General features: G+C 41.0%; 1 protein-coding gene and 2 long non-coding RNA genes across 10 annotated transcripts in view; 1 reads left to right on the top strand and 2 right to left on the bottom strand.

Annotated features, from left to right (window-relative positions):
• The window catches only part of PER2 (period circadian regulator 2), a 65409-nt gene extending 62771 nt beyond the window's left edge, over positions 1-2638 (bottom strand). For 5 of the 7 annotated variants that reach the window (XM_078389231.1, XM_078389232.1, XM_072995938.2 and 2 more), the window contains exon 1: positions 6-313. The gene's annotated coding sequence lies outside the window, so the exon portion shown is untranslated. Of the gene's footprint in view, positions 1-5 lie in introns of all 7 variants that reach the window. The other 2 variants (XM_020793175.3, XM_020793177.3) reach the window with 1 other exon arrangement.
• LOC140706014 (uncharacterized) lies at positions 575-14982 on the top strand. Of its 2 annotated transcripts, none has more exons than XR_013543014.1 (3): positions 575-710; positions 6408-6474; positions 7581-14982. It is a non-coding gene; the product is annotated as an uncharacterized LOC140706014 (long non-coding RNA). The 2 variants fall into 2 exon arrangements; XR_013543013.1 differs by lacking the exons at positions 6408-6474; positions 7581-14982 and adding exons at positions 2855-3034; positions 4825-6331 and having other exon boundaries at positions 624-710.
• LOC144587839 (uncharacterized) lies at positions 13406-23163 on the bottom strand. Its single transcript, XR_013543015.1, has 2 exons — positions 15189-23163; positions 13406-14885 (listed from the first exon to the last, which is right to left on the bottom strand). It is a non-coding gene; the product is annotated as an uncharacterized LOC144587839 (long non-coding RNA).
• Positions 23164-23213: the final 50 nt, after the last annotated feature.

Below are 23213 nucleotides of genomic sequence, written 5' to 3'. Positions count from 1 at the left end.
CTTACCGCGGCCGAAACCCTCTCCGGCTTCCAGCATTGAAGGCGACGGACTTGAGCAGCGGAAGCCGCATGTTACACAACGCCTCACGCTGCCTGCCTACGAGTATCCCTCAGCACCGCGGCAGGAAGAAGAAATTGAGACGGAAGGGGAGGACTCCAGAGCGGTGGTCGAGATGTTGTCCCTCACCAGGGGTTGACACTCCGGCCCTCCCCCACTCTGGGCAAGCCGCCGCCGCCTCCCCATTCTCTTCAAAGCGGAGCGGCCAACTCTAGCTTCATACCGTCGAAAACGTGACTCTGCCTGAGGAACTGTCCCACTCGGGAGGAGCGATTGGCTAGGACCAAATCCCATCCGCCTACGGGGCGGGCGGGCGCCGCCGCTCATGAGGTTGCGGTTGGCTGCGCTAGACGTCACTCACGTTGCATAAGTCTCACGTGTGAGTCCATGTTTTCTTTCCGCGCGGGCTCGCGTGATGGGGGGGTGGGGAGTCGGAAGATGGTTGTGGCCGCTGTTCCGTGCCTTCGCCTCAGAAGAAAAAAAAGGGGCTCCTCGTGGACTTGAGGAGCAAAAGAAGTTGGGTTGACGAGAGTGTGGCAGCCAGGCTGGCTGCGTCATGGGCTGGAAAGGACAGGGTTGGTTGTCACATGTCTGAGCGGGGGAAGAACGACGGGCTGTAGATGGAGCGCGTTCTCTGGCATTTAATGCCTCGAGTGAGTGTGAGGGAGCTGGGCTTCTTTTCCCTCGAGGTCGTGGGAGGAAGAGAGTGGGGTTGCTGTCGTGCTCTCCAACACCTAAAGTTAGCAGGCTAATTGCTTCATTTGTGGTCAGGGTGGGGGAACCTCTGCCCCCCCACCGCTCCTTTGCTGTTGAACTCCGGTTCCCTGCAGCCCTAGCCAGCCTGACAGCTGGTGAAGGATGATGGAAGTAGTAATTCAACAACCTCTACATAAGTAGAATGAAAAGGCGGGAAGGAGAGAAAAGCAAAATATATGGGGCTTTAGAAATTAGCATTGTACATTTATTTCAATGAAAGCTTTCATAGGTTAAAATCTACCTTTTCTGTCACAAGTAGGATAAATAGGATGATTTTGTTGGTGCGGCTCAGGACCAGGCTAGGGTATGGGTAATAGGGACGGTATGATCAATATGCTAATTACTTGAAATTGTGGACTCTAGCCAATGTGGTAAGCTCTATGCCTGGTGAATTTGGGTGCCGCAGAAACACTTAAAGAGGGTTTTTTTTCCCAAGACAAAGGTCTTTCAAGGGACCCTTTAGAAATTACTTGGAGACAGAGTCTATCCAGAATCACAGTGGATTTTGAGGTAATAGACCCACCACTGACATGGTATTTTCCCTCAGAGAGTTGCAGGAGAAATGTAGGGAACAGCAACAGCCACTCTTTGTGGCCTTCACAGATCTTAGAAAGGCCTTTGGTTTGGTTAGCAGGGATGGCCTTTTTAAAATACTTCCCAAGATTGGATGTCCACCTCGATTCCTTAACATCATCAGGTCCTTTCATGAGGAAATAAAGGGCACTGTAGTTTTTGATGGCTCAACATCAGATCCCTTTGACATCCAAAGTGGAGTGAAACAGAGCTGTGTCCTCACGCCGACCCTGTTTGGGAACCTTTTTCCTGTCATGCTGGAGCACGCCTTTGGAACTGTAACAGAAGGTGTCTATCTCCAGATCAGATGGAAAGCTGTTTAATCTAGATTGAGAGCAAAGACCAAAGTCCAGCTGAAATGCATGTGGGACTTCCTCTTCGCTGATGAAGCAGCTGTTGTTGCCCATTCTGCTGAAGACCTCCAACAACTCGTGAATCGTTTTAGCAAGGCTTGCCAAAACTTTGGATTAACAATCAGCCTGAAGAAAACACAAGTCATGGGCCAGGTGTGGACTCACCTCCCTCTGTTACCATCTCCACACTAGAATTGGAGGTTGTTCATGACTCTCCGACACTCTCCCTAGATGTCAAGCTGGATAAACGCATTGGCAAAGCAGCTACCATGTTCTCTAGACTCACAAAGAGACTATGGCTTAATACTGTAAGAAGCTGACGGCATATACCAAGATCCAGCTCTATAGAGACTATGTCCTGAGTACACTCCTGTACTGCAATGAGTCCTGTACCCTTTGTGCATGGCAGGAGAGGACGCTGAACGCATTCCATATGCGTTGTCTTTGATACATTTTTGGTATCACCAGGCAGGACAACATTCCAAATAGAGTAGTCCTAGAACGAGCTCTAATTTTTAGCATGTATATATTACTGAAACAGCAGCGTCTACGTTGGCTTGAGCATGTCGTGGGAATGACTGATGATCAGATTCCAAAAGATCTCCTGTATGGAGAATTAGTGCAGGGAAATCACCCCAGAGAGAGACCACAGCTGCAATACAAGGATATCTGCAAGTGGGATCTGAAGGCCTTAGGAATGAACCTCAGCAGATGGGAAACTTGATATCTGAGCATTCAGCCTGGAGGCAGGCGGTGCAGCATGGCCTCTCCCAATTTGAAGAGACCCTTGTCTAGCAAGCTGAGGGAAAGGGGCAGTCCCGAAACCAGCAGAATCAGGGAGCTGGACAGGGGACAGATTGTATTTGTCTTCAGTATGAAAGGGAGTCACTCTTAAATTGGCCTTCTCAGCCACTCTAGATGCTGTTCCGAGTCCTCTATTCAGAACACGTTACCATATTCTCTCAAGATTGAAGGATGCCTAATCTAAAATCTACAGATTTCAGAAAGTTGTTAATATATGTGGTGTCCTAAGAAGCCTTGATCTCCAAGCCATTTGAGATGCATTGGGATATGTTGTATGTTTCCACTTTACTTCTCAAGTCTTCCTTTGTTAGTATGCTGAGACAGACTGAAACATCATCTTTGAAAATTTCATCTGCAAAAATTCCTCTAATTTATGGCAAGTGCTACATGGATATCTATCAAAGTGTCCCTGGGATGTGCCCCTTAAGCCCTTGTGAAGGCTTATTTGCTGTTATACCAGAAGCGTCAGTCTTCTGAATTTGTTCTTGAAGGTAAGTGACTGCTGTTATAATCTGTCACATTATAGAAGTTGCCATAGTGTTCTGGTGTAGACTGATTTAGACTATTTTGGGAAATTAAACATGCCTCATTGAAGACTGCAGATGGAATATCCCACAGTGCCCTGAAAATGACATTATTGGTGGCTTTACAGAAAACGAAGCAGTGGATGTCCATGAATGGGATTTTTAAAAAGGGGATGGGAAAGGCAGAGCAGGAGTATGTCATGATTAGAGATGGAAGTATTCGTATTCGTATACGAATATCCCCGCACAGGTGGTGTTAACAATGGTCCAGCACCATGGGGCCGGATGGGCCACTGACGGATCCGACAATGGCTCCGCAGTGCACAATCTGCTCATCACTCCTGGCAGGAGGTGGGAGGACAAGACTCGCTGCAAGGTTGAAGAATGGCGAGTGGATTGCGCATTGTGGAGCTATTCGTAGAATTGCATTGGATCAGTGAGTGGACTGCCCGGCCCCATGGGGCTTGACCCTAGTTAATGCCACCTGTGCCGAGATACTCGAATATGAATACCCCCATCTCTTGTCACAATCTGTTAGAGTCCTTTAGCATCTGTCAGTTGTGTAAATTAGCATGTGCAGTGAAAACAGTGTTTTGGTAGTACATATACACTTGGAAGCAAACTTTTTTGGAACTTAAAAAGATTTCGGTTTAGGTAAACATGAAAAGGGATTAGTCCTGGAATACCCTAATGCAGTGGTTCTTAAACTTTGTTACTCGGATGTTTTTGAACTGCAACTCCCAGAAACCCCAGCCAGCACAGTTGGTGGTGAAGGCTTCTGGGAGTTGCAGTCCAAAACTCCTGAGTAACCCAAGGTTAAGAACCAGTGCCCTAATGGGTCAACCCTGTGGTGATCATGTTAACAGTAAAACTACTGAAAAGCATGTGAACAACATTGGTAGTATCATCAATGAGACCTTATTTTGCTGATTAGCAGCTCCTTTGGGATCATTATACTTTCTTTTCCCAGACTGTGGGTGGCTAATCCCTGTTCATTTAAAGACAGGCCTCAAATTTGAAACACCTGTTGTCAAACGACATGCCACACAACACAAATTTGGAAATAAGAGCATAAACCTGGTACAAACCCAAGTATGAAACTGTCTCCACATCTTCTCTGGCAGCACCATTGTGGCCACTAATGTCATCCACAAAAGGGGCTTATTTATTTGTTCATCTGAGTATATACCAGCTTTTGTCAGCCATGCCCCTCTGTGTTTGACAAAGGATACAAATCTGAAAAGGTAGCACCCAAAAGCTAATTTAGAATGCTTCAACTTCTTAGGACAGTGTTACAGATCTCAAAGATATGTGGAGAAAAGCCATAACAGAGTCAGATTTAAGAGGAAGACAGCTGAAGTGGGCTATAATCACAGTTTCCAGTGTAGTATAAAAAGATGAAATAATGACAAATGTTATGCTCTATATGCTGTTGTCAAACCCATCTTACAGTGACCCTTTGTGAGAATGAGCGAATCCCTATCAGGAAGGAAGAGAGTGAGCTGTCCCCTCAAATATCCACTACAGAGGGATACAAAACAGCTTACCTTCTGTTGCCAGTCATGGCCTAATTAGAAGTACAGGAGAAAAAGAGCGGGAAAAGAGGAAGAGAAAGGGGAGGAACCAGTAGTAGAGGGGTATCTGGTGACTGTGGCAGAGGAGAGGAAGGAGGGAGATGAGAAAAAGAGGGAAAGAAGGGATAGCGGCACAGTTGGGGAAGACAGCCTATAGAATGGACTGTATTTATGTACCTGAAGGGGGAAGATCTCTGGAGGAAGGGAATCGGACTGACTCCAACCAATCAACCCGCAAAAACCACAGAAGGAGAGTGGGCTCAGCACTCCTGTTGCGGCACCATATGTCCCAGTCTGATGAACCCAACGAGAAAACCAATCGATTGCTGACACTGGAGTGAACCTCCTTTGGTGGACTCTCATCGCACCCGAGTTAAAGGACAGTTATATGAAACAAAATATGTTAGATAGGTGGGGAATAAATAAATAAATAAATAAATAAATAAATAAATAAATAAATAAATAAATAAATAAATAAATAAATAAATAAATAAATAAATAAATAAATAAATAAATAAATAAATAAATAAATAAATAAATAAATAAATAAATATTGTTGGCCCTACAGAGGTTGTTGTTCACAATTCTATTTTAGAAAATAAAAAGATTGTTTGTCTAAAAGCGTTGTTGCCAGTTTTTGAGGAACAAAATGGAGGATGGAGATTGTCCAAGCTTGAACCCACTCACACCCTTATAGGTACGTGTGTTGTTTAAGGAGTGTTTTTACCAGTTCCATATCCCCAGTAAGCTTCCATGGCCAAGTGTGAATTCAGACCCAGGTTTCCTGAATTACTCTGTCCACTGCATCACACTGGGTACCACAAGGATTCTTAGCATATTAGATACACTAATACTTTGGATTCATCCACAGTTTTGAGTATAGCTATAAGTTGCCGGGGGGGGGGGAATTCCACATATCCTTTATGTTATGTGCTATCAAGTTGCCTCTGACTCATGGCAACCTTATGAATGAGTAATCTCCAACATATTCACCTTACCTTCTCAGCTCTTGCAAACTCTAGCCTGTGGCTTCCTTTAGGAAATATAACTATAATGGTATTATGGAGTCTGATGGGTTCTTCCAGCCCCACAAGTAGTTCTCTGATTTGGCGCTCTAGCCAACTGCATGATCAAGTGTGCTAAATGCAGCCAGCAGATGGCTGCCTGTGCCTTGTCTGTTGCTGTTATATACAACAAGTCACCTCCATCTTACAGGGACTCTATGAATGAACTACTGTATCTCCAAAATGTCCTGTCATCACCAGCCTTGCTCAGCTCCTGCAAACTCCTTGATGGAGTCTAACATCTTGTATTTCATCGTCTTCATTTCCCACTGCCTTCAAACTTTCTCAGCATTATTGTCTTTTCCTGAAAATTATGCCTTCTCATGATGTGCCCCAAAGTAGTATAGCTTCAGTTTCAACATCTTTGCCTCCAGAGATAATTCAGACTTGACATGATCTGGCAGTCCACATATCCTAAAACCCATCTAATTGCTGAATAAAGGATATTTATGTAATCAGCACTTTGATGTATCGTTATTGATATTAACAGTGTTAGTGTCATTTTGAAAGTTATAACTGATGTGGTAGACAACATATTTTCCCCATCTCAGGGGGTCCTCACCCATCTACCCTGTACTCTGGATAATCATGTGGTGTAATTATTGTGAATAAAAATATATAAAGCACACATTGAATTAAATTGTATTTTTAAGGCACCACAACCTTTTTTTTTAATTTTTATTTTTATCATATGTGTTGAAGCAAACCAATATGGCTACCTCTTTCAAAATCATCACCTGCAAAACCCAATGAAGGATGCAACATTGAAGTAAGTCTGAACTAGAATTTGTACATTTCAGCAGTGGAGCAAATGAAGAAAGTGGTCACGATCAAGATCACAATGTGACAAGAACTGCCTTCCTTCTTTGCCAAACCCTTGAAAGAAGATACGGAAGTTGAGTCATGGCAACTGGACTTCTTGTTAGGCTGAAATGTTTTGCTTGTCATCCAAGTAGCTTCTTCAGTCTGATGAGATATTTAGCCTATTCAGACCAAGGGAATATTAAACCAATGTGGAGGATATACCAGGGATCTCCTACCAACTTTCCTTGGACTGAAGAAGCTACGGTACTTGGATGAGCAGCAAAATATTTCAGCCTAACAAGAAAAAAGTTCAGGTGCCATGACTCAACTTCCAGATAGCTATACCTGGATGACTGAGAATCTTCACAGATACCTTGAAAAGAGAATTTGGTGAGATGTAGGGAGCACAGAGATGAAGAAGACAGAAGAAAGTCACATCATGTGAATGAACTTCAACCCTGAGGGGGATAAAACGGAAAAGATTAAATTGCAAATATCCTTTTGTCTCCTTGTCATGGATAGTAGCAGAAAGAACAGTATTTTCCACCCTCCATAACCATACAGAATGGCATTTACAGTATTAAGCTCCATTGATCTTGTAAATATGAAGGTTAGCCTAATTAGTTCTGAACAATAGGTTAATATGTCAGCTGTCTTCTACATTGACTTGTTTTTCTGAACATCATCATAAATGAGGATGAAGATCCCTTGACTAATGGAGTTATCTGATCCAGCTCCCAATTTTTTGTGTGTGAAGGAATGCCTGTACTGCAAGCCATATCCTTAACTTTATTGCTCCCCACTTGCTTAGAAAGGGACAGCTAAATTGCAAGGAGTTGTATGGGACCACACAGCTCAGTCAGGAGAGATTGCATGCTTTTGATTTTCTCAAAAGAAAACCAAGGTTTTCATGATGCCAGTTTTTATCTGTGTCAGTGTGCCACTAGGGAAAATTCTTCCTATATCCTCCTACACTGGAGAATGGGTGGAGCAGGTAAAGCTGGCTAAGATTTATGCACATAACCTGGGACTGCCCTCAAGAAAGCATTTCTTTTTTTCCTTTTCCCACAGGGAGAAACAATCTTCATTTCATGTAGTGTTCTTTCATGACCAGAGGACTTGCTGCATAAGACCAATTCATATGTTAGTTGATGAGAACCAGATGATGTCCAGTTGGTTGCTTTGACAGACAACTAGGTGGTGATCCATCCCCAACCTCATCTGCTCTGAATCTCTAAAACTTCCTGCCCCAGATATATAGGACATTAACTTTGTTTTCTGATTTCTAGTAGTGGGCATGATGAACCATCTTGAACTCCAAAGCTGTTTTCTTATGATATCTTAGTGACTTAGTAAGGGTACTACATTAACTCAACTGTTTGAAGATAGTAATGAATTTGATCAATAAAGTTGCTTTAAATGCTACTTACCCAACCTTATGGCTTTTTCCTCTTACATCATGACTTCTAATGGGCATCCACATTTCCTAGGAAACCACGATTAAAGCCCCATGAGCCACAATGGAACTTCTGTATGATCCTTATTTATTTTGAAAATAAATCATTTATAACAAGCTCTCCTATTTGGAAGCACTCCCAAAACAACTTACATATCAAAACACAAGATGCTCCTTACCTTAGGTTTATAATTTAAGAAAGCAAAAAAACAAACAAACAAAAAAAAGATTTTTGGCAGGGAGGAAAAATGTCAGAGGAGGCATAACTTTTTAGAGTTACAATATTAGAATCTCATCAAGATGAGCTGTAATTCAGCTCAGCTTCACTTGGTTGTTTATCCTAACCCACTAGAAAAGAGGAGGAGCCACAATTGCTGACCTCTTAACTGAGCCAATTGACTGTCCTTCCCTCTGTCTTAGTGGAACACTCCTTATTATGACTGAGGATTCTTTGTGTCCCACAAAAGATTTTTGGCAGATGAATGTGTGCTCTAAATAACTCCATCGGTTAATTTTGCAAGAATGTTAATTTCTTTCTTTAAGAGCATTTCTAAACTGCTTTTTATTTTAAAAAGTCCTAAGATGGCTCACAATAAAACTCAAAACAAAAAGAATGAAATAACAAAAAGAGCTGAATGCATTCAAACAATTAGAAGTGGAAAGTTAGGGAAATGATTAAGAAAATGCCTGGGTAAATAGGCCATCAAGTAATGGCCGAAGCACCCAACACTGCCTAATAGCAATTGGAAGATGATTCCATAAAGTAGGTATCACAACAGAGATCTTCCCAGCATTGCAACCAAATAAGCTCCCTCTCAGAATGCGCAGCCTAAGGTAGGTCTCTCAGGACAATTACTTAGTGTATGGGTAGCTTTAAAAAAAATCCAAATATAATTTAATAGGTGGCCGTTAAATCATAGTCCTCTTCGCTTCTGTTCCAAGACTCTGCTAGGATCAGGGGTGGCACAGAGACTATACAGCAGTTGACATATTATGATTGAGACTGGGAAATTATGAACCTAAACAGATCTCGTATGAGGCTGTCTCTGAATGTGACTCCAGAAAAGATGAGGTTCACCTACAATAACATCTCTTGCTCATTTTGAAAACCTATCTGCCTTTTGCTTCCTTCACAATTCTTTGTCTCCAGCTGTGAAAACATTATTCATTTATTCTCAGCAAGGCAGGAAGAGCTACCTGACCCCTTTACGTAATTGTTACTCTTTTTTAAAAGAGGAGAGATTGACAGAAATATTTGCTCAGAGTATTGACCCAGGGATATATTTTATTTAGTAATGTTATCTTGTGTAGACTGTTCTAAGAATTATGTTACCCTAGAATTAAAGGTTCTTCCTAGAATTTGTTTTCTTCATATTGAGCAAACATGGAGCTTGACACTATACGATATTATGCTTTTTGGAACAGTTTGCACATATAATATTTCCAAAAACACCAATACAACTTGTAAAAATAAACTTTATGCTGCATCTAATAGAATGTTTTTATGGAACATTTGATTCTCTAAGTCTATTTTAATTGCTCCAAATTAATTTGGGGAATGTATTTACACAATGTCCTCTTTCTTCTTCCAAGTGAGCATCTTGCTGTAGGGAGATGAATTGGTAAGTTAAGAGCTTAGAAAAATTATTACAACTCCCAGAAGCCTCCAGACCATCAAACAAGGTTGGTAGAAAAAGTAATGTGTTTAGCTAAATGAATAACCATAAAATGTGGCAAACTTTTTTCCGGATGGGTACAAGAAAAAAGAAGGTTCATTTTTATTTGTACAACAGATGGCATTAATCCTTACAATTATTTAATACCTATACTTATGTATGGAGGACTTTTGATGATGGTGACTAATTCCACCTTTTGCCTTGCCAAGTGTTTTGTGGAGCAGAAAGAGCATAAGCTGAAGTGCCATGCACAACACCTGAAAATTGCAACAAAGATCTTCCTGCAGAAATGGAAACTAAACAAGTTCACCAAGGTAGCAGTGACTTTGTGTTAGGTCTTAAACTTAGAGGAGGGATTGTTTGTATAAATTGTTACAAAATACAGCCATACAAGAATTTCACTACTATATACTCTGCATAATATATGTTCACAATACATTCAAAGCCAGTTAATTCATGAGTGTATAATGGATCTATTTTAGAATACGTTGACAAGAAATATCATTAGCAACCATTGCCACCAAATTTTTGCCCAGAGCCAACTTGAAACTTAACACAGCTTTTTCAGACTGAAACATTTCAGGAAATTTGTAGGTTCTGTGGAGTGTCAGTAAAAAGGAAATATAGTACTATAATATATATTTTGCATACACCTAAGCTCAACAAATTCTTCCAAATCCTGACATGAGATATATTAGCTTGTAACCATTTCCTCCTAATGTATTTTATTTTTCTCTTTCGTGCAAGCATTTAGAGCTGGAAAGCCATCTTCCCCTTCCTTCACCAGAAGTGTGATTTTCCTTTCTCTTACTGTTTCACCTTCTCCTCCCTTCTGTAAGCTAATACCACACTTGTTAGGACAAGAGCATGCTGACCACTTAAAACAATGAAAATCCTAAGGCTTTTCTTCCAAATCCCATTACTTTAAACTGATGTTTCCTCCTTTTTCTAGGTCAGATCCCATAGATAACAGTATAAGTATTACATTTGGTAATGAGTTAAGAAACTTAGGCTTATATTGTCTATTTATATGGATATCCATCATGCATATACATTGTAACTGGTTCACTCTGTATTCTTGAGTGTAATGTTTCTGTTTGAAAATAGCAACAATCATATCTTTTACAGAGTGTCCTGGTAGATTGAAATGATTGGACAGAGGTTTCTGTGTATTGTGATTTCTGATGTCTGATTTAGAAGCTCTACATCTACCTCCTTGAGTATTTATACTTTCCTCCCAGATGGACAACTCCTCCACCCCTTTCGCGCCTTCTCTCTCCTCCACTAAGCTGACTTCAAACTTCCCGCTCTTTCATGTCTCTGTCTTCGTGGTTGCGTTTTCCTTTAGGTCCTCTTGTCCTTGCCTGTTCTCTTCCTCCTTTCCCTCTTTTTGTCCTTCACTAGCAGGGGACGGCACACTCTCTGCTATCACTCCTTCACACATGTCCAGTGGTGGCCCCTTTCTGGTTGTATGTATTGCAGCAAAATAATTTTGTGGTAGAAAAATCAAATATTTATATTTGAAGACATATATGTACTTTTAAACTATGTCTCCAAATGGTTGTTGTAAGTTTTTCGGGCTGTTTGGCCATGTTCTGAAGGGTTTTTTGTCCTGTCAATCAGTGACAGACCATCTGCCCCCATACACCCATAACAAAAAACTCTGATCACCATAATCACCCAATCTCTTGAAAGGACAAAAAGCTGATCCGACAGCTACAAATACTCAACTGTCCTACACCAAAACACAGAGTTCTAACTCCTGTCCTTTGAAGATGCCAGCCACAGAGACTGGCAAAACTTTAGGAAGAAAACCCTTCAGAACACAGCCAAATAGCCCGAAAAACCTACAACAATCATCAGATCCCTGCCGTGTAAGCCTTCGAGAATACATATGTCTCCAAAGCTTGGAACTTAATTGGTGCTCAGCATGGATCCCCAAAAGATTTATACAAAGGTTTATATAAACATACAACATCCATTATTCAACAATTGGAAGATCACACTACTTCATCTGTGCATAAGCATACATTTTATTAATGTCAATTCAAATAGTACATCTTTCTTAGATTTATGGTCACCTTATCTTAACATATATGCCTGGTCTGTTATTACATTTGGAATATTCTCCCTTCTTCTTTTCTCCCCTTCTTTTATTTTAAAAATGCATTTAAAATATTTTTACTCTGCCTTTCTCCTTAAAAGGACTTTTAACAAGTTTTTAAGTGCTTTCGATAGACCTGTCAGTTAATGTCCGTGCAGACCCCAGGTTCTCATTCTCTTCCTGTTATGCCTGTGTGGCGGTCGGACTTGCTGTGCTCGTCTGCAGGAGCCGAGACGACCATGGGCCTACAAACATGGCGAAGGTGGGCCAATTTAGAAAGATAATGGAGTTGGTGTCCCGGAATGGACTTCACCGGAGGAATGATAAGTTCTCTCAGGTGCACCTACATTTGCAGATGCTGTTCAGTGGAGCAACCTAGGGGAAACAAAACACCCAAAGCAGGAGTGTGGACCGTTTCTGCTTCGTTGTTGGTTTTTTAAAAATACTTTTTTTAAAAAATTTTCTATTTTTATTTCTGTTTTCTGTTTTATGAGCTTTTACCCGTCCAGAACAGTGTTGTGACACTAACGGGAGCGGGATACAAATTACATACATACATACATACATACATACATACATACATACATACATACATACATACATACATACATACATACATACATACATACATACATACATACATACAGTGGGGTCTTGACTTGAGAACTTAATCCGTATTGGAAGGCGGTTCTCAAGTCAAAAAGTTCTCAAGTCAAATCTGCATTTCCCATAGGAATGCATTGAAAACCATTTGATCCATATCTGCTCTTTTCTGTCCATAGAAACTAATGGGAAGCTGCTGTTCTGCCTTCGACCACTAGAGGGGGATATTTTGTTTCTTTCTTTTTTTTCTTAGGTCAAGAAAGGTTCAGGGAAGGCAGGGAAAATGCAGTCCAGGCAGTACAGTACCAGGCAGTCTGAAGACTGTCTCCCAATCTACTCTCTAAACGCTGGGAGGAGTGAGGAAGCAGACAGGCACCCTTTTCACTGGCCAACAGTTAACTGAAAGTTCACATTTTGCACTTTCCCTGCCTCCCACGTGGTTTTTTTTCAGTTCTTAACTCAAATCTGAGTACTTAAGTCAATATTTTCCTATGAGAGTGGTTCTTAAGTCAAAATGTTCTTAACTCAAGCCGTTCTTAAGTCAAGACCCCACTGTACATACATACATACATACATACATACATACATACATACATACATACATACATACATACATACATACATACATACATACATACATACTTACTTACTTACTTACTTACTTACTTACTTACTTACGTACGTACGTATGTACGTACGTACTTACTTACTTACTTACTTACATACTTACTTTTTCTTACTTACTTACTTGTAAACCACTGCCTTTAAAGGAGAGGTTCCTTAAAAAGCAGCCTCTTTCGTTTGTGTTTGTGTAGAATATCAAGCATGAGACATGAGAATTGGTAGGAGACTTTGGCATACATGTAGACATGTTGTGTGTGAAAACAAATTGGGGATGAATGTTTGGGCTTTTTGGATCCTGGAAGTGGTGTCAATAAGTATAAGCTGTAGTCACCATTAGGGTGAATGAATCCATTTCTCATCTATGTTTCATTTTAAAAGATCATTCTTTGTATGACATCAAAGTCAGGTTCAAGTAAAGGCACTTTATAACCACTTTCTTAAAGAAAAATTTATTGGCACAACCATCTGTATTACAAATGTGTACAATAGCCTTGGAAAATGCATCATCACTTCAAAATTCCACTACTCACAAAAGTGCAATACTATCAAACATTGTAAACAGTGGTACTTTTTTTCACATTAAAAAAGTCAAATAGAATGCATGCAGAACTTCACTACTTAGAATTACATTTTGCTGACCCATGGAACAAAATTGCTGGCTTTTGACAACGTCTCCCAACAGCAATATTAAGACATCTTGGCTGGAATGTATTGTAGAGACATCTGAATTACAACCTTTTATTCCACATAAAAATATACAAAATGTGAGATGTTACTTTTAGTGTGAAGGTTCTTTAGACTTACAGCACAAACAAATTACAGCTTGATAATCATAAAGATTACCATCTGGGCACTTTTAAATTAAGATGTTAAGTAAAATGGTTAGAACTTTCCAATTTAAATCTAAGACTGAAAAGTAGTTAACTAGTAGTGTTCCATATGCACGTACTTGAATACAGTAGAACTTCTGAGTGAACATCCATAGGACTTGGCTGTTGGCTGGACTGAGACCAATTTTGACTATTATGTTAAGAACTTATGTACCAGTTTAATGGATAGCACATAAATACCTGCACTTTTTGGAGCAGATGCAAAGCAGACTGAAAGCCATTTAGTTACAGTTATCATTTCAGATTGTTGAATTATTACCATTTTATATTAATTATTGATTTGTATTACATTTCTAGTCTATTGGATCATCTCAGTTTAACACCATGCTTTTGAGAAATAATTATTTCTGTCTAAAGTGTGTGTTAGCTTCATAATCATACACTACAAAATAACTGCATTTGAATATAATTTTTACCATACATAAAAGCAGCATGTCATTTGGTAAGAAGGGCACATACGGCTTCACTAAAAGTTCCTTCATGTTGTTTTTCATCTCATGTCAAGGAAATATTTCAGTTATTAAGGCATTCAGTTTGTGTAACTCTCATGATATTTAGCAAGGGCTGTGACAGTGCAATACTTCCAGCATGAGCAGACAACCCCGATTATTGAATTTTACAAATTTTGTGACTTCTACAGAACCCTGTTTAGGAACAGCTGTTGAAAATTCTAAAATCTACATGTGGAAGCTATACAGTATTAGCTATATAACTTAGCTATGTGGCTAAGTCTAGTGGGTTTCTTAGGTTCCATTGAATAAGCCTGATTGAATTCAATGGGATGTATTTATAAATAGACTGGATATAAGCATTGTAAGATATTCAAGATATTTAGAAGATGTGTACATGCTCATCTTTAGTAGGCACATCTTGGGAAAATGCAATCTTACATGCTTCTGCTTTAATAGCTGAGTATATGTGGAAAACCTGCTTTGTATCTGCCGCTGTACCTAGAGTCTTTTTCCACACATAAGAGTCTTTGAATTTGCTGCTTCCTTACAGTTTCTTCTTTTGTTAAATCACCTCTCACTTCTCTTTATTTTTAATTATCTGAAGATAAAAGTATGGAGATGTAGTTTTACATGCTGTAATTAAAATAAGCTGTGGACTGTAAGTAAAAGGGCTTCTTTGTTTATTTCCTTTAATCAAGAAGCATCCAGATTGATTTTTTTTTCCTTTTCCAAGCAAAGAGGTAGCTGCCTGGATAGCTCAGTGAGTTAGGCATCTGGTTGTGGAACCAGAGGTTGGGACTTCAAGTACTTACTGTGAGTGTCAGGAGAGGAGGCTGCCTTGTAGCATTGAGCAAGCTCACAGTCTGGGATGCACCCAGACGAAGAGGATGTAAACATTTCCGAGTAGCATTTACTTTGAAATCTCTGGAAAGGTTTGCCATAAATCTAAAATGAGTTGGCAAACAATTATTCAGGGAAAGGGTGAAACTATGCAGATGCTACCACACCTTTCTGTGTATTAAGCCTTATGGCACAGTGGTTAAACTGCAGTGCTGCAGTCGAGACTGTGCTCATGACCTGAGTTTGATCCCAACTGACTTAGGTACTCAGCTCAAGGTTGACACTGCAATGTTCCCTCTAATTTTCAGCCCCGCTGGGTGGGGCTCTGCCCCACATTCGCACAACTCTACCCCCCTGCACAGGTTTCTATCATGATCAGAATCAAAGGGGATAAAGAGAGGAGGAGGAGCTCTGTGCAGGGGGGGTTGAGTCATGCACGTGCAGGCGCGCACTTTAGAGGGAATCTTGGTTGACAGCCTTCCATCCTTCCTAGGCTGGTAAATTGAGTACTCCGCTCATGGGGGGCAGGGGGGGGGAATGCATAATCTGCATAATTCAATTGTAAATTGTACAGAGAGTACATTAAATGCTATGGTGTGCTACATAAACAACACACTTTTCTTTTTCTTTGCCGTAAAAAGGAAATAACCAAATTCCAAATCTCTTCAACCCATATCTTAAGCCTGTAATATTTGCTTGTTAAAATTGTGGCACATTAAGCTGGGATTAATTTATAAATGAAGATTAAAATTGTTTGACCTTCGGTTTAAATAATAAGGCTGGCTGATAGCTGGAAATTTGGCTTTGGATTCATTGAAATTAAAAACCTCAGGCAGCTTCTATTCAGAACACAGTAGCAAACTTAATATGATGACAAAATAAGCTACTTCCTTCGTCCCTCAGATCATGGCATGTGGGGGGAAGGGTTTCTGGTATTCCTCCCATGCTGTTTTCACCTCACCCAGATTGCTCAATATGTAAGTTTTTTCAGACTTTAATCAGAGCTCTCTATTAAATGTTTTTCCCCCAGAATCCTTGGAGATGGCGGATTTCTGTCCAGTTTGGCAGTCTCACCACGGAGCAAATAATTGTACAGTTCTAGTTGATGCTGTAGAATAATCTATTTGGGGGGATTGGGGATTGGTCAGTGAAAACATGTAACATTTTTAAAAGCCTTTTGCATTTCATGTAAACAAGGAGGGACAGGGTGCATTAGTTTATGGTTGAAAATATAAAGTACTGTAATAGTCAGTGGGTGGGGGGAAGTATCTCCTTTCCAGAGCTGAGAAGTAGAAACATTACTTTTTGGACTGCGGATCACAACATGGGCATTGACTATACTGGCCAGGGAATTCTGGAAGTTCTAGTCTAAAAAAGATATATTTCCAGGTTCTGGGAGTCATTATGCTTCACATGTGGTAGAACATTTGCCATCACTATTTGGAACACAGTAGCTGCCTTATTTTAGCAAGGCTGATGCCGACTTAATTGCAGGCTAAAATTCAGCATTACCCTTAGGCCAACAAACCAGTGATTAATAGGGAAAAGGGTGGTTGCCTTTCCAATTAGTATCACAGATATTAACAGTCAAAATAGTCATGCAGTCAGTGACATATTGTGACTCTCTGTCATACCACTGTTGCAGACAGTGTATCAAATATTGATCTTACAAGAATATCATAACTGTGTGCAGTGGTTCAGCACAGCACTTCATGTCCGCCAGATCTACATAGTTTAAAGTCAATAATGTTCGTAACACCGACAAGCTCTTGTTATAGAAACATTTTACTGTGTGCATTAATAAAAGCTTGATATGCTAAATGCCTGTTGTTTGTTTTTGTGCTTGTAAGCAGACCTATAGTAGATAGCTCAGTGGTTTAGGTATTTGGCTGTGGCACCTGAGCTTGAGAGTTCTCTTCCTCACTGCATCTTCTGTAAGCAGAGCCAACCTACGTGGCCTTGGGCAAGTTGCACAGTCCCAGAGTACCTCCAGAATAGGTAAAGGTAAAGGTTCCCCTTGACAATTTTTGTCCAGTCATGTTCGACTCTAGAGGGCGGTGCTCATCCCCGTTTCCAAGCCATAGAGCCAGCGTTTGTCCATAGACAATCTTTCCGTGGTCACATGGCCAGTGCGACTTAGACATGGACCGCCGTTACCTTCCCACCAAGGTGGTCCCTATTTATCTACTCGCATTTACATGCGTTCGAACCGCTAGGCTGGCAGGAGCTGGGACAAGCGATGGGCATTCACTCCGTCGCGTGGATTCGATCTTACGACTGCTGGTCTTCTGACCCTGTAGCACAGGCTTCTGCGCTCTCCAGAGCTTTAGCCTGCAGCGCCACCACATCCCACCCCCAGAATAAGAGAATGGTAAACCATTTCTGAGTATTCTCTACCTGGAAAATCCTTATTGGGGAATTCTGGTAGTTGTGTTTCAAAAAGATCTGCTCAAGGTTATATCATTATGAAAATGTAATTGTACTCTAGTTTGTCCTTGCTTGTAATAATCTTTGGTTGGTATCCTGTTGCTTAGTGTGGTAAGTTGCAGCTAGACTAGGCGTATTGAGGTTTGGGGGGTTTGGTGAGCCAGCTCCTCCATAAGTTCTATTAATTCAAGAGGTCTATTCTAGTTGTGGCTTACTATGGTAGACAACTCGCTTTCACCCTTTGTTTTATTGTTTCAACGTCTTGCTGGTAGTTCATATGATTTGTTGGCCTTCTTCAAAAAGTTTCCTCACTGTTTTGTTTTGCAGGTATTAGAATAATAAACAAGACAGAAGAACCGAAACTGAATGGCTAAAATCAGTTTTTTTGGGGAAAATTATGCATATAAGGGCAATCACGCAGTGGTCTTCCCTCTCCTGCCATCTCTTTGTAGGATCAGTTGTATAACTGGCAAAAATGTTTTCCTCGTTTATCTGCTGTATATTCTATACCAAGAAGGCCATATTAACCTAATTGCCTCAAAGATCAAAGTTATCATTGTAGTAGTTTGGATATCATCCAGATCAAGAGAGATGAAAAGTTACATTTTTGGACTTAAATCCCATTGCTTTCCTCAAGAGAACAGACCTATTCCTACACTTTCTGAATGGCAAGTCAGTATAGTTCAACATACTCATCATAGGCATCCTTCAGTCTCGAGAGACTATGGTGACATGCTCTGAATTGAGGAGTGTCCTCTCCAGAGCATGAAGCCCGGGTAAGGTAATATGGAGGATAGTCTGTTACCCAAGCAGCAGATCCCCCCTCTCCACATTGCTGAAATGGTCCAATGGAAAGGCAAGAGCCAATACAACTGGTTCCAGCAACATCGCAGGAGTTGGCAGAAGGACACGAGCTGCCTTCGGGACTCCAGCTCTGGATTTTGCCTCTAGGTTAACTCCTGAAGCCTTTTCCATGAGTGGATATAGCCACAAGGCAGTGGAGGTTTGAAATCGGAGTTTTCCTTCTCCTAGATGGGCTGCCTTCCATGGCTGATGAGCCCCACCTACCCGGCCTGCTCTTTAATAGTGTGGAAGTATGATCGGACCCTTAAAACTTTCCTGCCTCCCAGGCTTATGCAAATCTAATTGGATTTCCTATTTACCATATTATAGCCAGAGATAGAATTTGAGAATTTGAAATGTGATGAATATTGTATCCTCTTTAACTACATGCAATATAAATCAGCTTGGAATTGCTCCTTTTATGGACCACATGTTTCTCCCAGAATCCAGCCAGCTGGTTTGGCTTCCTAGGGAAAAGGGTCCAGGGTCCTGGGACACGCTCTTTTAAAGCAGAAAGTCCCACCCCTAGGCCCCACCCCCAGGCCATGTGGTGAGGAGACAAAAAGAAACCCCAGAAAAAAAAACTCAGCAAAACATCCATACAGACATACCTGGCCTTCACTCTCAGCCCAGCTTCCTAGGGGAAAGGGTCCAGGGTCCTGGGGCATGCTCTTTTAAAGCAGAAAGCCCCACCCCCAGGCCATGTGGTGAGGAGACAAAAAGAAACCCCAGGAAAAAAAAACTCAGCAAAACATCCATGCAAACAAACCTGGCCTTCACCCTCAGCCCAGCTTCCTAGGGAAAAGGGCTCAATATACTATATTTAATGGATTTACTCTAGGTGGGTTCTTGAGTATCCAGAGTAGTGGTATTTAGGACCAGATGCACATAGTGTATTCAAAAACTGCTGTTTATGTTAAATGATTAGAACTGCAGAGCTGGAAGGGACTCTATGGATCATCAAGTCCAGTCCCTGTCAAGGAGACTTTTAGAGTATATATTTTAATTGTATTTTAATTGTTTTATCTTTTTTTTTAACTGTAGTTAAATTGCTGTAAGCCACCCAGAGAACTTTGGCTAGTGTGGGCGGCATATAAGTCAAATAAATAATAAATAAGGAGGCACAGTGGGGAACTGAACTCTCAGTCTCTGGCTCCACAGCCAGATACCTAAACCACTGAGCTATCTAATACGTGGAGAAGTTTTAGTAGGGAAGTTCCAGTCTCACCACTATCTAGCAAGCTCTGCTCATCAAAGGATATCAGTCAGATCCCCACACTTACTTTTGAGTAAGAACCCCCCCGATATAACTGTATGCAACACTGAAAGTAATGCACATTTTGTCTTTTTGACCATTATATCACACCAACACCAATTTGAATACCGTGTAAAAGTGTATGTCTTAATATTGGGTTTGCTTCCCATTAAGTTAGTCTAGATTTTCTCAAGAAATGGTGCATGTTAAAGAAGTGGTGCATGTTACAAATTCATGACAGAATGAGGTTACTACCTCAGTGACTCACTGCCTCATAACTAGGTGTTTACACTGACAAAGCCACATGTAATTGGACTGCCACAGTTCTCCCTTTTCATTCAGCAATGTAACCTTTTAAATGTCATCTCAATGGGAAGCAGCCACCACAGTGAGTGACTTGAGTCTCTTTTGTTTGTGCATGTAGGTGTTTAATGTAGTGGTCTTCCGGTTCATAAAAGAAAAATAAAGCCCCTAAGATCAGCTGCATTCAAGTGCGTGTAATGAATGGGAAGAGAGAAACTCATTGAAGAATTCAGGGCTAGTCAGTTGGAGAGAAGAGAAGCTGCACTCAGGTTCTGACACTGCTCCAAGCAGTTTTGACTGCACCAAACACAAACAGTGTTTCAGCAAGATATTTCTGGTGTTTGCATCTGTATTTTATCTGGAAGTTGTATCATAGCAACTGGACTTCTTCCTTATTAAGTTGAAACATTTTGCTATTCATCCAAGTAGCTCCTTCAGTTTGAAGAAGCTACTTGGATGAGTATCAAAATGTTTCAACTTAACAAGGAAGAGGTTCAGTTGCCATGATTCAACATCCAGATAACCTCACCTGGATGACTGAAAATATTCACAGATATATCTGTATTTTATGTGTACAGTATATTGTTTTACACACTGGACTCGGTCTAGTCTTAGTGATAGATCACTTGGCCTTTTAGCTCAGGTACTTCAGTCAAACTTAGTCATGGCCCATGATTCCCCCTCCCTACAACTACAACTCCCTCCCTCCCTAATAAGGGGAATATACAGTATTTTGTTTTCCCAGGAAAGACTCTTAAGAGGAAATACAACCAGAACAAGTATTTCTGTTCCAAGCTAGGTCAGATTAAATGCAAAATATATGTCCTGTAAAACTACTGACTTGAATGAGAAAAATTAATCTAGCATAAATGAGAACAGTATTGACAAAAATGTAGATGGTGGTGATCAGACTTGCCTAGATAGGCCAAGATCATCCACACTATTGTATTTCCAATCATTATGTATGTGTAGAAGGTCAGTGTATAAGGCTGAACAGGAACACACACACACACCCGATTCATTTGAAATATAGTGCTAGAGGAGAGCTTTACAGAGACTCTGGACCACCAGAAAGACTAAGATGTGGATCCTAGAGCAAATCAAGCTCTTTGATGACAAAACTGACACTGTACTACTTTGGACACATCATGAGAAGGAAAGATTCTCTGGAAAAGAAAGTAATGCTGGGAAAGGTGGAAGGCAGCAGGGAAAGAGGAAGACCAACACTGGAGGCATTCAAGAAAAACTTAGATAATCACCTGGCAGGTATGCGTTGATTGCATTCCTGCAGTGAGCAGGGGGTTGGGCTTGATGACCTTGTAGGCCTCTTCCAAGTTCACTTTTCTATGATTCAAATATGAGATAGCGTGATTCCATAAAGGAGTTTGCGGGAGCTGAGCAGTGCTGGTGATGACAGGACATTTTAGAGTCAGTTCATTCATAGGGCTGCTATAAGTTGAAGGTGACTTGTGTATAACAGCAACAGACAAGGCACAGGCAGCCATCTGCTGGCGGCATTTAGCATGCTTGGTAGTGCAGTTAGCGCCAAATCAGAGAACTGCTTGTGGGGCTGGAGGAACCCATCTGACTCCATAATGCCTTTTTTCTCATCCATATGGACCACAGTAGTACTGCAAGATATAATACTGAGCTGATTAATAATAATATTTGTGTTCTGTCAAGCTGTTTATGAGTTATGGCAACTTCTGGGGTTTTCTAGATATCAAGTATTCAGAAGTTGTTTACCATTCCCTTCTTCTGAGTGCATTGAAGGACTATTCAGCTTCTTCAGGGATATACAGGCTGGCTGTCCTCCAGGAAGGCATAGTGGGGAATCTTACTCCCAGCCTAACTCACTAAGCTATATACTCATTTAGAGGTGGCGAATTCAAGAGGCATAGTTGAGCATGATTATGTTGGAATTATTTTTAACTTTGTAGGCTGCCTTTATTACGTTTAGCTGGGAGGGACCTTTCTGAGCGGGATGACTGTCAAATAAATCCAGCAGTAACCAATTGTTCCATCCCCGTCTCTGATTTAGAGGAGTCATGCCTCTCTGCTTAAGTATCTTTTTTTCCTCCTTTTAAAAGTTTGTCAGCTGTTAATTTGTTAGTGAAGCTACTGTTAGAATGTAGTCTACAGGAGACTACTGGAAGTAGACAGTGTTAGTCTGTTGAGACCTACTACTGTAACCAGTCACATTTTTGTACCGTGTGCTGTTTTTGATCTATTCAGAACTGAGACTGAATGAAGCCTTTTTTTTTGTTCTTTCTCTTACCAATGTCTCAGAATGTTTTATTGAGACTGCAAGTCCCAGTTGATGAGACAATAAGGGGGAGTCTATTCTGGGGAGACCAGAAGACAATTCTGCTGTGAAAGTCCCTGCATTTCTGCTGCACAGCTAAGAGAGTTTAGTCAAAATTCAAAATTCTGCCAAGAGTTTACAGGTTCAGTTCTGCCATGTTGGGGATCTAAACTCAACTACAAAAAGACTTCAGAACCTTCTAGTGTTGGCAAAAATAAAGAGGAAGGGGAAAAAAGGAAAAATATTATGGCACTCTAAAAACTAACAGATTTATTTCAGTATGAGCTGTTGTGATTCAAAATCCACTTCTTCAGACACTTGTGGATATAGATCTACAAAAGCTCATGCTGCATTTCCCCCTGTCTCCTTTTATTTTGGCAACATGCTGAGGCAGACTAATATACCTCGTTCTTTAGAAATTACTACAGAGGGAGTCTTACAGTGTTTGCTTCTTGTTTGTCTGGCCCAGGCTTGGGGACAAATCACACCTAAGACTGATAGGTATGTCTGCATATTAAAACATCTGTCTCTCCAGTTCTGGCTGTCTTCACTGAGAAGGGATTTCTTTATTTAAAATGTTATTAAAAATGCCTTTTTATGCAAATGTGGGGTGGAGATAGGTTACTTGGCTACTGTGAAAGTGGATCATGACTAGAGATGGATGTCCCCACAGAGCTGGAGTTAACGAGGGTCTGCTCTCTTGGACTGGACCGTCCACTCATGTGTCCAGCAGCGGTGGCGGTCTCACTCGTCTTTCCAGTCACTCCTGGAGCCCTGCTCTCTCCCTGCCCAGCTAGCCACTGCAGGCAAAGGGAGGGAGGACAAGTCTCCCTGCACAGCTGCCGAGTTGCTAGCCGAGCAGGAAGAGAGCGAGCTCTGGGAGTGATTGGAAGGATGAGTAAGGCTGCCGCCACTGCTGGACGCAT

Source organism: Pogona vitticeps, chromosome 3, assembly GCF_051106095.1.
Source record: "Pogona vitticeps strain Pit_001003342236 chromosome 3, PviZW2.1, whole genome shotgun sequence".
Lineage (NCBI taxonomy): Eukaryota > Metazoa > Chordata > Lepidosauria > Squamata > Agamidae > Pogona > Pogona vitticeps.
The sequence above is the reverse complement of the archived record's forward strand: the minus strand, read 5'-3'. Positions and strand labels throughout refer to the sequence as shown.